The sequence below is a fragment of the Bactrocera latifrons genome, unplaced genomic scaffold (genome assembly GCF_001853355.1).
Source record: "Bactrocera latifrons isolate USDA-ARS-PBARC rearing strain unplaced genomic scaffold, ASM185335v1 scaffold_1255, whole genome shotgun sequence".
In the NCBI taxonomy this organism is placed as follows: domain Eukaryota; kingdom Metazoa; phylum Arthropoda; class Insecta; order Diptera; family Tephritidae; genus Bactrocera; species Bactrocera latifrons.
The window spans coordinates 16,385-21,773 of NW_017534692.1; positions in this window are offsets into that span (position 1 = coordinate 16,385).

Below are 5,389 nucleotides of genomic sequence, written 5' to 3' on the forward strand. Positions count from 1 at the left end.
GATACCAATGGAGGTTGCAATTATAAGTATATGAAAAATATAAAAAAAGAAACTCGAAAATAGAAATTGGAGATCGGTCGATGTGGACCTATGCAATATATATAGACCAGAATAGGCACTATTTGTACAGTCCACTTGGTCTAGCATCTGGCTGTATTATGCATAGACCAAACCGTCTATCTTTGGTCTGGACTATCGACGGCATAAATGGTAGAATGGTAGACCAAGCCTAGGACATGCTCCATGTAAATTGGTCCTATGATTTTACATGAGATTGGTCTAGACTTGGTCCGGTAGTAAGTCAACGAAAGACTGTCTTTTATGCAGTCTAAGACTGGACTCACTTTTTGCAGGGTACCAGTGGTCGGTATGAGAGAATCTGTCACTGTGTTGGTGAGCACGAATCAAAAGTAGCCCAGTGAGAAATTGGAATTAAAATTAAGCAATTTTTTTAAACAAAATTATAAAATAAATTATTCTTCAATAAAATTCTAATCTAAATAATATAAGTATTCGTTTTTATGTTTGCAAAAAAATATATTTTCTTCTTTAAAAACACATTTTCGTTCTTTTTCATCAAAATAATTAATAGTATAATGAAAATTATCAAAATGTCTTTTAAGGATATATTCCCTATTATCTTTTAAAGACTTGGAACATAAAAGGCATTGCATGGCAACAAAGGCATTTAGAATCATAAAATATTTTTCGGGAGGCTTAATTCATTTAGCCAATAGCATTTTGTGGGCGAGGCAGTGGTGTAATTACGCTTATCTGCGACCTCCCCCATTTCGTTCTGCCAAGGAACACGTGTACCAAGTCTCAATTTTTAATCAAGCTATCGCTGGCACAGACGGACGGAAAGACAGATTGTCACTCGGAATACAACTTAACTCCTAATAATTTATATTTACATACAAAACTCTATACCATATGTATCTCGATTAGTTTACAAACAACCATTAGTTGAACAAAACTGTTATACTCAGTACAAACATGTTGCGAGAATATAAAAATATTTGGAAAAAATTTAAGATTCAGTATTCGACGAATCGTAATAACCACTTCGTTACGAGCGTCAACCATAGTCGACAGCCATGAATTTTATCTTATCTCTACAGTTGCTCAGTGTCCACTCGCATAATTCTAGTTTCTTTAAATCCATCGAGCAACGCGGTTCTGTAACGTTTTTATTATCTCATCATAGATCTATCGACGAATGAGGCAGCGTGCGGACAGTTTTGTGGCCGATAAGCGCCGAACCAAAGTGGTTAACTTTTACTTCGAGTATATAAACTCATTGTAAGAGCATAAAATTAATATATTGGGTGAATGTAGACCTATTCCATTCACATTCAACAGTAAATCTATTTAATTTCATTAAATTATCTCACATTTTTACGAATTTGAACGACATACTTGTAAAGTCAGATGGAAAACTGGAAATCATTACGTGGGATATATTGGGGGCAGAGAAAGGTATAAGGCTACAAAGATATGTATATACACTTTCATTGAATGAAATAGATAATGTTTTAAATTTTTATCATATATGACGAAAGGTATCTTGCGGGCTTGAGAGGTTTAGCAAAACCTGTTGCTATAGAGTTATACTTTTATTCACCTAACGGTTCCACGTATCATCTAAAACATATCGAGATAGATATATTGTATATATAAATATGATAAAGATGGCGAGAAAAGTGAAAATCCAGGTGACTGTCACCTATAAAGTGCCAGTAGCAAAGGGCACCTACAGGCAAAAAAATTTGGAAAAGTTTGCGGGTCGCCCTCTAATTAGTTAAATGTACATATCTCCTAAATAACTCAACCTATAGCAATCAAATTTGCACAGCTCAGACATTATAAGAATTATACTTAAATGTTAAAATGGATGAAATCTGAACACAACCCCGTTCACTCTTCATATAACGGTACTTTTGAAAACTATTAAAAGCCCAATAAATCAATGACTTATTACGTCAGGGTCAATCAAGTTTATCTAAGAAATGTTGAGGCACCTCCCACTTTTTGAAATCACATATCTCGAGACCCGATCCGTCGATGACTAATTCATTTAGTGGGCGTCATTTTTTTCATTTCCCTTGAATTCAGACAGGAACTTTTCTTGACAATAGCATATGTGTGTGAAGGATATAGTCATGTGTAGAAGTTTTCTCAAAAGAGGAAAGTTCCCTGATTTTTTTACATATAGTTCAAGCCGCTTCCGGTTTTAGACCAAATATATTCTGGGTAGCCAAAGCACATCCGTTGGAAGCCGAGCTAAATTTGAAAGGCAAATGGGAAGGTGCCGCTGACCAGCTGGTTGATGTCCTCGCTAGTGTGAAGGCAACATATGCGAGGAATGGGACAAGGACTGAGGCGAGTAGGTCCTTGTGACACTTACTACAGTGGCTATATAAAGGACCGCAAATTCGGCGTGGTATTCGTGGTGGGAAAGAGCCCCGTGGCTGAACGTCTAGCCACAATCCACAACAAAGCGAAGTTCTTCAACATATCGCTGATTTGCGCCTACATCCCAACGGAAGAGAACGACGATGTGACCAAAAATGCCTTCTTTGACTGCTTGGACCGCTCTTATGAGCGCTGACCCGTAAGGATGTGAAAATCGTGATTGGTGGCTTTAACGCCAGGGTGGGGAAAGAAGTAATTTTTGGCAGAACAGTCGGTAAATGCAGCCTCCCCGAAGAAACATCCCCAAATGGGTTGAATCTGATCGGGGTCTGAAATACTTGTTGTGTGTAGTACTAGATTCGAACACAAAAAAATACATCAAGCTACCTTGCTGTCTCCGGATCGAAAATCCACTAACTAGATTGATCACGTTGTAGTAGACGGAAGACTCYGTCTCCAGTGTTTTAGCCGTGTATACGCTCCGAGGTCCTAACATCGACTCGGACTATTATCCTGTTGCAGCCAAGATACGTACCCACCTTTGTGCAGCAAAAAACGCCCGACAACAAACACAAGGAAGGTTCGACGTCGAGAAGCTGCAATCACAACAGACAGCCGAACGGTTTTCTACTCGACTTTTGCTTTCCGAGAGCACTCGTCAACAACTCTGTATAAGGGAACTGTGGGACGGCATTTCAAGCGCCTTACGTACAACTGCAACCAAAACAACTGGTTTTGTTAAAATGCAAAAGAATAGCTGGTAGACGAGGAGTGCCGTGTCGCAGGGGAGAGAAAAAAGACTGCCAATCTCGCAACGTTACGATCGACCACAACACATGCGGGATGGTATATATACCGAGAGTTGAAAAGAGGAGCGAGACGCATTTGCGGACGGAGAAATAGAGAAGCCGAAATGCGTGAGTATAAAGGGCTTGACGAGCTGGCCCACGAGGGTAATGCTCGATAATTGTACGAAAGATTGGGCTTCTAACAAAAGGTTTGAAGACCGGAACATACTCCTGTAGAACTCCCAAAGATTCTAGCGACCGATGCCCAGAGCATACTTAAATTATGGAAGGAACACTTCTCCAGCCTTTTGAATGGGAGTGAAGGACAGATTTATTATAATATTATATCGTAATTTAGTGATTAGTTATGGCACTTTATATGCTTTCGATTAATGGCGATTTGTGGGCATGGTCCGATTACGCCCATCTGTGAACTGGACAATTTTTTTGATGTTAGTAAACCCATATACCAAGTTTCATCAGGATATCTCAATTTTTACTCAAGTATTCTTCTACTGCCGGATGTATGGACGAACAGACAGACAGTCAGCCGGATTTTCTCATTTATATATATAAAACCCAGTATCTATTTTGCTTAGTTTTAGGTGATACGTACATCCGTTAGGTGAACGAAACTATAATACCTGTCTCTTATACACATCTAGATGTGTATAAGAGACAGCTCAATTTTTACTCAAGTATTCTTCTACTGCCGGATGTATGGACGAACAGACAGACAGTCAGCCGGATTTTCTCATTTATATATATAAAACCCAGTATCTATTTTGCTTAGTTTTAGGTGATACGTACATCCGTTAGGTGAACGAAACTATAATACTCGGTAGCAAATAGTGAATAACATTTAGAAGTATTAAATAAATATAATAGAAGTTCATTTTAATAGAATCGGAGTTCCTTTTACTGTTTTATATTTATTTATTTTAAGAGCCAATATAAAAATCATTTGATTTAGATAAATGATATTGTAATTAAATCATGAATATTTTATAATAAATAAAAAAAAATTTGAGAAACATAATTCATGTTTTTTATAAATTTCCAAAAGAGTAAGAAATGCCTGTCAGATTGTAGTAGTAGTAGGGTATATTCAATACAGTTTTATGGATTATCGAATTTCCGACTAAAGTACTTTTGTGAAAATATTAATAGTGGATATTATGCAACACGTTCTAAGTATCACGTATCCAATTCGCACAAACATTTGCAAACATTTTATGAGAAAGAAGAAAGATAATGATAGATAAAGAAGAAGATAATGAGCGGCAAAAGTGTCCCCAAGTAAACGCCATCTAACGAGTAATTTCACGACACTGAGGTAATCTAGCGTATCAGTTCATGAGAGAGAATAAGTTTAAAAAGAACATTATGCACAATAAGCTATTTCTATATAGAATTCGAGCGAAAAAAAGTGTTAATGAAAATTTGACAAAAAAACTTGTCTTATTATTGCATTTACATAAGTATGGACATACATATACAGTTACGGACAATAAAATAGAATCAAAGGTTTTTCTTTGAAACAATAGTATATGTTTTTTTTTTTTGAAAAGTTTCATTTATGTAGTAAATTTTCTGCATAGTAACAAAGGCAATAATATATACTTTCCAAAAAGAGGAAGAGATAGCATTGTCAAGCTTTAAAGTTAACTGTAATTTAAAAAGTGTAAATATCCTTGACTCGTGCTTAGTGACAAAATAATAAAATAGATAGCGAAATGGTTTCATAAACGAAAAATGTTGTATTTAAAAAGCGTAATAAGTAGTTATTTTAATTTTATTAGATCTGTGGAATGATTAATTGTTTCAATTGGGTCCCACGCAAAGGCAAATTGCAAACATATGCCTTAAATTTTCCGAAAAATGTTTGAAAAATAGGCCGATCAGAAAAAAATGTCTCGCAAATGCTGAATGGAATTCGCCTTGCATTTTGACAATTCCAACAAGAGAGTGATCCGAAACATACTTCGTGTCTTTCAGATCATAGTGTTAGCTTTGTGGCATGGCCAGAGCAATCAGCAGATCTAAATCTAAACAAAAACTTGCGGAAAGGTTTTAAGGAAAATATTGCACCCTTCTTCTTCTTAATTGGCGTAGACACCGCTTACGCGATTATAGCCGAGTTAACAACAGCGCGCCAGTCGTTTCTTCTTTTCGCTACGTGGCGC